This window comes from Dipodomys spectabilis, unplaced genomic scaffold (genome assembly GCF_019054845.1).
Source record: "Dipodomys spectabilis isolate Male_0828 unplaced genomic scaffold, ASM1905484v1 ptg000138l, whole genome shotgun sequence".
Lineage (NCBI taxonomy): Eukaryota > Metazoa > Chordata > Mammalia > Rodentia > Heteromyidae > Dipodomys > Dipodomys spectabilis.
Genome location: NW_024870815.1, coordinates 3,721,044 through 3,733,893, shown reverse-complemented (window position 1 = coordinate 3,733,893; position 12,850 = coordinate 3,721,044).

Below are 12,850 nucleotides of genomic sequence, written 5' to 3'. Positions count from 1 at the left end.
ATGTAAGAGTCAGGAATATGTAAGGGCAGAGGAAGAGGTACACTACTCATATCAATGGTATTCTAATAGTGCACATTTCAGAATGTCCTCAGCATTTAAATAGCTTTACTGAATTACAAAACATTCTGACTTGGGTTGTGGGCTGGATGTCAAATATTGATATTTATTGCCATTTCACCCCATTCTGTGTTCCCCATATGCTCTTGTATATGGAAAGGCTAAAAACCCAATTCCCCGACTCCCTTGCAGCTAGGGTAACAGATTCATCTATTGAGGGGTTGGTCAAGCACAGGAAAGGACCATTACTCCATGGCAGTAGCAGCTGCTGATGGGTTCTGACATCAGAACTAGGCATGAGTCTTTGAAGGACCCACACTCATGTTCAGTCACCATCTCTGTGAGTGATGAGCCACTGCAACTTTGGCATTATAGACAGAAGTTGTAGAAGTAGTTTTCTGAGATTGCAGTTATGGTGGTGTGACCTCATATCCAACACCCTAGCTGAAATCAATTTGTTCCTCTAGTCTCCAGTAACTATTTTAGTTACAGTGTGAATAGTTTAAACCATATAATTATCCTCTAACTTACATTTATATTTCCTAAAACTTGTGTGTATCTACAATTATAATTAAGTAAATTTAATACAGCATGGGAAATAGAACTATAATTAATCTTTTCAGGAGTGCTGATACAGTACCAACCTTAGAAATATGGCTTTTTCTCTCCACATGTTATAATTTGCTGACATGGAAATATAGTCTAACTCTTGGTATAGTGCCTGATGCAAAACTGGGACTCAATACTTGAAGCACTGCTTAGAAGTAATAGGCAGAAGGTTTTGTTTTGACTACACTAGGGTTTAAACTCAGGGCCTTGTGCTTACTAGGCAGAAGTTCTCCCACTTGAACCACACCCTTAGCCCCTTAGGCAGAAATTTTATAACCAAAATAATATATTTAAATGAATTTTAAGAAGAATAAGAATTGTGTGAAAAAATTTTGGAAGGACATAGAAGGAATTTTATATATGAATACAAACCAGCTTCCAATAGCATTTTTGTAAATATCTAAATGTCTGTATCAAAGCTCTCTCTGTTTAACATCACTACTGTATTTCCATTTCCTGTAGTGAAATCCAACTGAGGCAGAGTCAGAGGAGAGTTTGTAGGAAGGAAGAAAAGAGGGAAGAGAAGATATGTATTATTCAGTTTTATGACTTCTAATTTGTGAAGTCTGATTAGCCCCCAAGAGGGCTGATCCAGGATATTACAACAGCCTTGATACGTGCATGAGTGGAATGTGAGGAATTCCATAAATACTTTTTCCATTGAGGATAGGGTTGGAGAGAAACTTGACTTAGGACCTTTGGACCTCTGGGCTTGATTTTCACATTGGGAGTGAATGGGGGTTGGAAAAGAATCAGGAGATCTATTTGCAAATTCCTTCATGGAAACTGGATAGATTCAGACTGACTCTATGGCACAGCAAACATGTCAGATTGCCATAGTGACAGAGGAAGAAGGAAAGTTAATGTTGAGCTGATGCAAAAGGAACATCAAGAGAGTATGTGGTCTCATTCCTTTTTGTTGTTTCTTGATAGAGTGCTATTAATTGAAGGTGTTTTATAGACCCTAAGCCGAGAGACTCTATAGGGAGAAGCAATGGGATGCTATAAATTTGACTTGAAAGACTATATGTTTGTTTTTAATAATTTATAATCATATGGTTAAAAGTACCAGTCCTCAGCCGTATCTCATCCACTTTCAGCGCATCCCTCAAGGATTCGCGTGTCATTTAAGTCTTTACATGTTTTTTTTTTTTTAAATAGTATAAGTAGCTGTACAAAGGAGTTTCAACTCAACAATGCATATTGATCAATGTCACCAATTCTTTTTTCCCCATTTCCCTTGTTTTTGAATTAGATTAGTAATTAGCTACAGGTAGCCTTAGGTGAATATTTATGGTTATCAGCTTTCTTTTCTTTTTTTTAAAAAAAATTTTATTGTAAAGATACTGTACAGAGGGGTTACTGTTACATGAGTACATTTTCTATCTAGCATTGTTACCTCCTTCTTTGTTCCCCCCCCACACCCCATGGTATCCCTTCCCTCCCCACCTCCCTAACTCCTACCTCCCCCACCCCACTCCCAGAAGTTGTATAGTTTGTTTTCAACATAGTGTCTTGTACATCTCATTGTTACAATGGTTCAACCTGTCTCCTTGTTTCAGCATTTTGTTATTTATCTTCCCCTCCCCAAATCAGAAAAATGTATATACAAGATGCAGGGCACCGGAATCAAATACCATGACAACAGGGGTTATACCTTAGGCTTTCGTTCTATGGGAGCTTTTCCTGTGTTTATCTTCAGTTTATCTGATGGTTAGTGTCAGCAAAATATACATTTTCTTAGATTCTGCCACAGATTGTCAATCACCCTTCTTAAAGAAACAGGCATGAAATCAGGTGTGGAATTAAAAACTTCATGCTCTCTCTCTTGATGAATTTAATTTAGTTAGAAGTGGAAAGTCTTGCAAAATTAAAATGACATGGTTGTTTCCAAATTTGGTGTCACATTTATTCTAAGATTTCCACTCAGCAGTTAATGATTGTGTTCTTTTCTTGTCACCTCCTTTCCTTTCTCTGGGAAAATGGGCTTTCTCTGTGGTGGGGTCATGGCGATAGGATGTGCCCTCTATGTGGTCTGGAACTTTGCAGGGGTGTACCAGCTATGCCCAGCCTTCTGCCCTCACCAGCATCTTCACAGAACCTAGATGATTTCACCCTTGACCTACTTCACTGCAGCCCTTCATACTCCTAACACTGTCTCTATGAAAGTCTGTAATTAATCACCAGGCAAAGAGAACACAGTACCTACATCCCACAATGGTAGATAGGTTTCCTCAAGCCCACATCCCCGAGCCCCTCCCACAGTATTGCTGTTCTGCTCCTCCAGCACCCATGTGGCTCTGAAGGCTTCTCTGTTCCTCCTGAATCTTTGGGGTTTTCCAAATCTCCGTAGGATTTTCATGTGAGCCATCCTCACCCCAGGACTAGGCACAGGAAGCATCTCCATAATGCTCATGTTCCTCCAGATTTCTCTGGTAAAGCTTTTACTCATTTTGGATGGATGCACACTCCTTCATCTCCCCAATTTGGCCCATCTAGCATTTTCCCTCAACATGTAAAACCAATATTGTACAATTAAAAGCGAAATAAAAGATAGTATTTATACTTATATTTTCTCTGTTAGGAGCCTGATGTTTAAAAAAATCAAAAGCATTTTGGTTTCAAGATTATAACTCTGCAAATGCCAACTTAGAGTCTCAAAAGCTGAGAACATGACTATTTTCTTGTTATTAGCTCCATTGGGAACAAAATATTGTTGCTATTCGACCATTTCAAAGAGTAGGATAGAGTTTAATACAAAAATATTATTTGTTTCTATCTTCTTTGTTTCTTTAAGCAGAAGGTTAATGTACTTACCTTGAAGTCAACCCTCATCATTATTAGACATATACTTGTAAGATGTTCTAATCATTTCACTCAGTGGCTTTTGGGTCATTTGAGGGGCAGAGTCAATGCTTTAGGGACAAACTATCTTCTTATATTCCATATTGGGAGATCTCCATGTCTTATTGTAAGACTAACCATTGTTAAGCTTTTGGTCTCATTTTATCACTAAGACACCATTTCCAAGAAAGTTTATGATGTGCCTTGTCCTAAGGTTCTTGTCAAATCTTTTCTAAGATTTGCTTTTTTTTTTTTTGCCTAGATCTTGAACTCAGGGCCTGGGCACTGTCCCTGAGCTTCTTTTGTTCAAGGCTAGCATTCTACCACTTGAGCCACAGCACCACTTCTGTTTATGTGGATGCTGTACTAAGGAATCGAACCCAGGGGTTCATGCATGCTAGGCAAGCACTCTACCACTAATCCATATTCTCAGCCCCTCCAAGATTTGCCTTCTTGAGAGGACTATCTGCATCCTTGACTTTCTAAGCTCTTTCTACTTGTGGCAGTCCCATTACTTAACAAAACAAAACACATTAAAACAAACAAACAGAAAAACCAAGTCTTCCAGCTTACAAAGAGAAAAGTAACCCTAAAGTAAAAATGGCCAACACATTCTAGAATTAGAGATAAGAACATAAAAGCTGAGAAATAGTTTAACGATATACAATTGCAGTTTAGAGGAACGCAGTCTCATACAAGTAAAGGGGTTCAATATGTTTTCAAATTTTGGTCTCAGTGTCCACTGATGGTCATTACTGAAAAGAACTGAAAGAGGTTGCCAAAGCACTTTTTAAAAACTAAAATGATCATGTTTCTATATATTACTGTGATAAATGAGGAAATTCATGGAAGACTTTCTTAGGAAGAATGGTAGTTTTATTATTATTGCATTTTCACAAAGGAGCAAGGATTAGCCATGGCTCCTCCCACGGGGCTTGTTCTCCTATCAAATGGGAAGGGAAGGCTGATGCCTCCTACTTGCAGATGCCTTCATCAGAAGGAATTAGCCTGGCTTCTAGCCAGCATTTTGCCTTTACAAATCTCCTAAATACTCTCATTAGCATTGATTTCTGCCAAGGGAATTGTGACAGGAATGTTTTGTGACATCTCAATGTGTCTTTTTAGCTGAATGAGCCCTCTTCCTCATTCAAGATTGACTCTCCAGGTCCAGCAGTATGTAACCATGAAAAAAGGATTTTCTGGCTTGAGGCATAGGACAAGTAGCCACAGCCAATTCCATAGGATCCAACAGATATTCTGCAACCACTTGCAAAGATAGGCTTTCCATAGAGGAAAACTGATCTTCACAATTTATGATGAAAGAAGCCAGGCTTTTCTGACTGTTTAAGGTACCTCCCCAGCCCTAACTTTTAGATATATTCCCACTAGAGATATTGACCCAACCCCAAACCTATTGCTTAAACGCTCAGGAAATTTCAATTGCCTCAACTTCCTGTGTCATGGAAGAAAGCCAATTCATGAGATAATTTGCAACCAGGGGTGAACAAAGGATTAATTTGTTACTTTACCAGAACATTTCATTTTCAAGAGAGGAGTTAGAGCATTTGGAGCTTTAAGTCTTCTCATGAAGCAGGGGACTTGTTTTCCCACTAATGAAATCATCTCAACTCAGACCCTACTTAGACCAGAATCTCCTAGAGTCTCTTTAATTGTGCGTGTTCAATATTGTTTTCACCAGTTCTTATTTAAGTTTTGATGTGACATCTGAGTTTTCTAGGAAATTATAGAATCATAGCTTTTCTAACTCGGAAGAAATTTGAAGGTTACCCAATGCAACCTTTGCCAAGCAGATGTCACCTTTCTGAAACTGTAGCAGTATCTATGAATCCTATAACTTGGGATCTCTAGTTGTTAGACCCATTCAAGATAACCTTCTTTTTGATGAACTTAAGTCAATTTGATTAGGGACTTTAAACATCTGTCAAATTCCTTCAAAGCAGAAAAAAACAGAATAAATTTATCACAGAAACTTGACAAACATGATTCTAGTTAGGTGGTAATATTATTAGTTATAAGTCCTGTTAATTAAATACCTTTGGTAGGATGTGATAAAAAAGGTATTACATCTCTGTGGCAACCCTCCCCTAAACATATAACCTCAGCCTAGTTAGGAAAAAGACACCGAAACCTCAGAGTACCCAGTGAGTGCAAAATACCCAATCAGTGATAACCTGGATGAGTTCTTGGAACAAGAAAGAAGAAAATTTAAATAAGTAAGGACTTTGGTTAATAATGCATCACTATCAATTAAATGTAGCATGCATATACTAATGAAAGACTGTACTAACAGAGGGAATTTTAGAATGTGAAACTATTTTTGAAACTTCTATATAAATTTCTATGCTTAAAAAATAAATATGTTCATTTAGACAGCTTGATGTGTATGAATCATATTCCAAACTTTTTATACTCTTCTGATAAGCTCAAGTTGCTACTTCAGAATATTTTTGATCAGAGTATTTTTAGGCCTTTTTATTACTTTATGGGTTACTTGGGAGCTCTTCTGAATAAAAAGATATTCACTAATATCACACGAACCAAGCTGCATGTTACTGAGTATTACTGGGTTCCAGAAAAAGCTGAAGTACGGGTATATTTTCTTATGCAGTACTAGGAGGGCAAGGCGTTTATTACTCTTTTACATTTCTGAGGAAAGTAAGATTTATAGAAAACCCTATGCTCCTTACTGGGAGTTTAGTCTCTATCTGATTAACTTCAAAGTGCATGATTTTTGAAAATGACTTTTAAATTTGCTGGCCTGGATCTCACTGGCCATGCTGGCCTCAAACTCAAGATCCTCCTGTCTTTGCTGAGATTACAGGAGTATACTAGCACACTCCCTTTTCTCACTATTCCCACACCATGGACAAGACTTGTTTTACATTCCTGTCACTCACTATTTTTATTGCATGCTAATTGTTCAGAGACTTTACTGTGGTTTTTTATACATGCATTCACAGGTTGATCTCTTGTTTACACTCTTTCTGTCCCTACTACCTCGTATTTTCACCAGTTTTCAGTGAGTTTCCTTTTGCTATCTTTATTCAAAGATATGCTTTACTTGCTATTGTTTCCCTTCTGACATTCTCTTTTCCTTTCATTTTATTCCCTCAAACAGTCCCACTATTACTACATGTATTTATAATCTTAGTTACATTTAAATAATGTCCTTTTTTTACCTCAGGACCCCGGCTAACTTAGAAATAGACTTAGCAAAGTGTATGTCTTTAACTATTTCACTTGATTTGTTCTGAGAGCAACTTGCAAGTCTAGAAAAGATACTATGCTTGTTCTGCGTCTGAGTGACCCAGGTTGAACACTTCTCTCTCTCATAGAGAAATTTTATGTATACTTTGATTGTTGTACCTGGCTTGACCAAAACACTCAGAATTTTTTTGAGCTATTTGTATCAGCTTTCCATGTTACTTTTAAAGTGACTTGGTTTAGGGATCTCTTCCTTTTTGCACTCACAAGTGCCAGTGTTACTTGGTGCCCTTTCTCTGTCCTTTAATCATCTTGTCCAGATGGCTCCCTTCAAGGTCTTTTGTGTCTATTTCACCATTCCTACTGCTGTCACCTTAATCCACTCAGGGAAAATATTTCGTATCTTGACATTCAAATAACCCCTTGTCAGGAGCTAGTGACTCAGGCCTGCAATCCTAGCTTCCTAGGAGACTGAGATCCAAAGATCTTGGTTCAAAGCCAGTTGAGACAGGAAAGTCATTGATATTCTTATCTCTGATTAGCCACCGAAACGCCAGAAGTAGAACTGAGAACACTAGACTTGAGACAAAAGTTCCCAGGCCCTGAATTCAGTTAAAAAAAAAAAATTATCCTTATTTTTACATGCTGTTCCAAATCCATCAATATCAGATTGGTGTTGAATACTCATTATTTTCATTCTACTATTCCATTGCTTTGAAATTCTCAGGGTCTATCTAATGACTTTAGGACAAAGACTCTAGCCCTTTTCATAAAAGATTCATGCTATTAAGTACTTTTACTGTTCTATTCCCATTCTGTCCAAACCAACTTCTTGTTATTCTCCAATATGAACCCTTCCTAAGAATCCTATTTTTGGGTGCTCAACTAGCATACACTCTCTGCAAAGCTCATGCTTTTGTTAAAACCAATACTTGGGCTATTCTTTGTCCTGTCTATTCTGTGTGCATCATTTAAAGAATGATTCTTATCTGATGGTTCCCTAAGGTCTGTAAAGATAATTTATTTCTCCTATTAATTCAGAATTTCAGTGTTTAAGTCTGACAATGGGTTCAACAGAAATGTGAGGGGGGCCTTGTGATCCTTATTATGTTCTCTTCTGTGTCTTCTCTTTCTGTTATTAACTGCCACCCGCCCCACAAGCCGCACTCAGCTTGTATTTAGTCAAATCTTCTCTTTATATAACCAAAACAATAACACAACTTCAAAAGACTTTTCTGTATTACAGGAGAGAACAAAAGAAATTCCAAGTTCCTAGAAGCCACTAACCACCCAGTTTATGTAGTACAAGTAACTCAACCTATCTTGATTCTTTCGTTAGGATTAAGTTCAGATATACTGGCTAAAAACTTAAATAATAATATAAAATATGTATGAGTGTATTTGTTCTTATAAAAGAAGCTTGTAAATCTCTCAGAAAAACTAATACCCTGGGCTTTTGACTCAGCTACCATTAGCATGACTATATGCTCCAGGTAATTTCAGGTTATAAAATGCCTACTAGGACATACTGAGAAGAAGAGAAAAGATCAAAGGGCCTTAGTGTATGTGTTCCTATTATATTTTTAGTTTTATGCTAGTGCTGGGCTTGAATTTAGGGTCTAAGCACCATTTTATAGTTTTTCTGCTCAAGGCTGGTGCTCTACTTGAGCCACAGCTCTACTCTGCCTGTTTTGATGGTTGATTGGAGATGAGAGCCTCATGGACTTCTCTGCTCAAGCTGGCTCTGAACTATAATCCTCAGATCTCAGCTTCCTGAGTAGCTAGGATATAGCCATGGTGCCCAACCAGATGGATGTATTCCTTTAAAGTGCCTTCTGAAACTTTTCCCAGCTACTTCAATTTCCATTTGTTTGGCTACACTTAGTTTCAAGGCAAGTCAGTATGTTTCTAAGCAGAGCAGATTGTTGCCTTGAGAAAAATAGGGCTCTTCTAATAAGGAAATTGATTGGGAAACTAGCCACCTCTGCGGTAGATCACTTCTATAGCTCGGCAGCCCTGCTCAGATGATGTCCTCCAACTCCTCAAAGCTATTGGACTCTAAAAGCTCTTGGGCCTTTTGTCTGTGCTTGGAGCTCTTTCTTCCCTAATCTCCATGTAGAAATATCATCTCAAAGCCAGTTATCTTGGAGGTCCCTTCTTAGGCTATGGGTTTGCTTAATTCAGAAAAAAAAAAAACCAAATGTTTCTCTGGGCATGTCACACTTTTTGTTTTCTTATGGGCCTCATAGTCATTCCTCTTTTCAGGTAAGACTTTCTCCATTCTTCACCATTTCTGTGTAAGGAACTGTCCTCCAGCCTGGTGGATTGTTATTTTAATGGTCTCCAGCAGATCCTCTTCCTGATACTCCTTTGTGTAGTGCCTTTCCATGTTGACTGTGGACTTGGCTCAAGAAGCACTTGTACCATGGGACTTCTCTTCCTAGACAGTTGTCATAGCTCTGTATGAAACCCAGGCTATGGCCTGAACTGAGGTGGTCTTGCTGACAACCTGGTGGCATCCAGGTATGTGACTGAGGCTTTCTTGGTTCTACTTCTCCCAAATAAATTGCAAGAGGACTGTGGCCACATAGCAATCTTAGGCAAGATACCAGGAGAACTGAATCTACAACTGAACTTACCTGCAGAATTATACATAAGTCATGGGAGTTGTTATGAAGAAAGAGAAAACAAAGGCACCTTGGATATTGTTCAGAGAAGTTATGGCCTAGGTGAGGTTGTTGTTTTAATCACATACAGTTGATGATCTGCATCTACCTATTCAACCAACTTCAGATAAAAATATATATCTGATAAAAGAAGTGTGTCTGTAATTAATATGCATTGACTTTTTTTCTTGTTGTTATTCCCTATGTTATATACTACACAAGCTCTTTATATAGTTTTGACATTTTTTAGTATATTAAAAGTAAGGTAGAGATGATCTAGAGTATGGATATGTGTAGGTTCTGTAAAAATATTAAACTATTTTACATAAAGAAAGAAGTTGAATATCCACAGGTTTGGGTGTGTATAGGGAGTCCTGGGATCAGTCTTCCATGGATGCTGAAGGGCATCTGAACTCTCCAGTTCTTGAGTAACAACACTGTCACTTTACCTAGAACAATAAACTATGTAATTATCCCTTTGGCCACAGGCAACTATTTAGCCACAGTGAATGGAAAGACGTAAGTGAGCTAACTCAGAACAATAAAAAATTGGGCCCATGATTTGTGTTCAAATTATTTTTTCATATAGAGTACAGACCCAGGAAGTTAGGAGGGATTTCAGGAAATCCTTTTAAGATCTCTCTTTGGTAGTAGAGACAGGCATTAGACAAATCCTGAATTTGTACACACTCACACAAAACCCTCATGTACAGCTAATGGGAATGTAAACGGATGCTGCCATTTTGCAGGCTAATAACAGCCATTCTAAGTAAAATAAAAACACATCTACCTCTGAGCCAAAAACATGAGCATACTCACCTAAGTATATAAACAAACACAGATGAATATCTTTATCAAGGCAGTTTAAAGAGTGAATTTACACAGGCTTAAAGAGCCATGAGAATGAATAAAAAGACAATGACATATACAAAATTTTTGAAGCAGATTTTGCACTTAATGTTGCTATGAAGATCTATTCACTCTATGAAAAAAAACTGCACAGTACAATTTTCTATTAGAATAGTGCAGGCAATAGAAGCAGTCCTCTATAGGAATATAGATTTATCTGAAGTATGTATTTAATATATTTAATATGCTCCTAAGTGAAAAGAATGTTGAAGAGATCAATGAACAATGAAGAGGAGAAATAAAAATGAAGTTGGAAACTTGCACACTGATAATAAGTGTACTAAGAATTGAGGATATGGTTAATAAGAATTAAGGACATAGAAGTTCATAAAGAATCCAAAAGAATTCACTAAAACAAGAATGACTTGCAATTTGAGATAATTTGCACACTGATTTGTAGCATGAAACTGCATATGTAAAAAGCTATTTCCACACCAGACCTCAAGGCAATCTGGAGTCTGCAAAGTAGTAGGACTCAGGTGAAAGTAGTCTGTACTAATTCCCCCATGTAGGGGGAAAGGAAGAACAAGAATATAATCCTGAATGGGGACAACTTTTGAGAGAAAAGAACTTTTAATGTCAAAGGAATTACTAAGGATTGAAGAAGAACAGTATAAATTTGATGAAACAATGTTTTCCACTAATGTGAGGTCAATTATTTGGTGTCACAACACGATTACCCAAAGCATGGGAGGGCAAATGTCAAGAATTTTCCTGATGTTTTCCTCATGGCATTGTACTCTATTTTAGTCCCATGCATCAGCTATCCAAGACTTAATACAAAGTGGAATGTACTTGCTGGAAAGAAATAAAAAACTGAATCCCACAATATTATGAGTGATGATCACAACATAATAAAAGAAAAACACACCAATTTCCTTTTTCAGAATATGCATATTACATTTTTATGACTAGCATGAAAAATAGTCAAGAATTATATATGAATAATAAGGTACTGGTGGACCAATATGCTAAGATCACTTAAAGTTGGTACTTGAAATATTTGTCTTCATAGCTTCTGCATAATCAGAAATCCATCATAATGATATCTGATATTTTTTAAAACATGATTTTAAAACTTCATATATACTGCTACTGCTGGGCACTAGTGGCTCACACCTGTAATCCTAACTACTCAGGAAGCTAAGATCTGAGATGGCAGTTTGAAGCCAGCCTGGGCAGGAAAGTTTGTGAGACTCATCCCTAATTAACCACCAAAATGTCAGAAGTGGAGCTGTAGCTCAAGTGGTAGAGTGCTAGCCTGGAACGAAAAAGCTTAGGGACAGTATATAGGACCTAAGTTCAAGCCCCATGACAGGCACACACACACACACACACACACACACACACACACACACACAGATTCATAAAGTAAAAATTTAAGTGCCTACATATTGTTCTTGGGAGAGGTAGAATGGAATTAAAGAAAAGAAATTCCAATCTATATGGTTTATATTTTAATGGCTTAATGTTGTTTAACTTAGAGTATAATAGGAAGGTTCAATATTATGATGTAGTAAGATCAAAAGAATTTTTAGGATGCTTTTAAAATCAGTATATATCTTCCCAATAATATTAGTCTTGAACTTAGAGCATTTGATTGTCACAACATGCCTATCACACAGATTTACACATTCATATTCCCAAATAAAAGAAACGAATGTCTTATCAACAGGTTCAAGCCTTCAGACTCCATATTGATATTTTTAATTGTTGGATTGAACAAGAGAACACTAAGCTCTGAGCCCAACTTTTTATTTTATTTTATTTTATTTTTTATTTTTTTTGGGTCCAGTCGTGAGGCCTGAACTCTGGGCCTGGGTGCTGTCCCTCAGCTCTTCAGCTCAAGGCTAGCACTCTACCACTAGAGCCACAGCGCCACTTCCGGCTTTTTTCTTTTTGCTCATGTGGTGCTGAGGAATCGAACCCAGGGCCTCATGCATGCAAGGCAAGCACTCTACCACTGAGCCACCTTCCCAGCCCCATGAGCCCAACTTTTTAGTACATTGAGATACATTCTGCTCTTCTAATTACTTGCAGTAATGTCCATGATCTATGAATTAAATCTGTCCTTCCCAATTTAATCCTCTGTGTGCTGTCATATAATCTGCTTCCAGCACCTTCCTCAAAGCCCTGTGCCACAGTTGCCTCCATTCTCCCAAACCCTCATTTTCATCACTCCTTGATTGATCCCAGTCTCTCTTGTCTTCTTTAGCTCTTTCAGTCTGAAGTCCTGAAGAAGCCCCATAGCTGTTATGAGCAGCTGGAGAGGAGCAAACATAATGCCCCCTTATAGAGGAGAAAGACTACTACTGGATAATCTCTTCTCTTAAGCTTCCCAGGAGACACCTGAGAGTGAGAAGCAAGGCCCAATATCCAAGTGATTGCCAAAAGGTTTCTCCCAGGGAGGTCAGTATTAGCTAACAAACATTATAAGAGAAGATCTGTTGTAATCAAGCAGTAGATAATTTCATGACAGTTACACATGCACTATATTTTGAATTCATTTGCTCAATTTGTGAGCATTTATTGAAACTTAT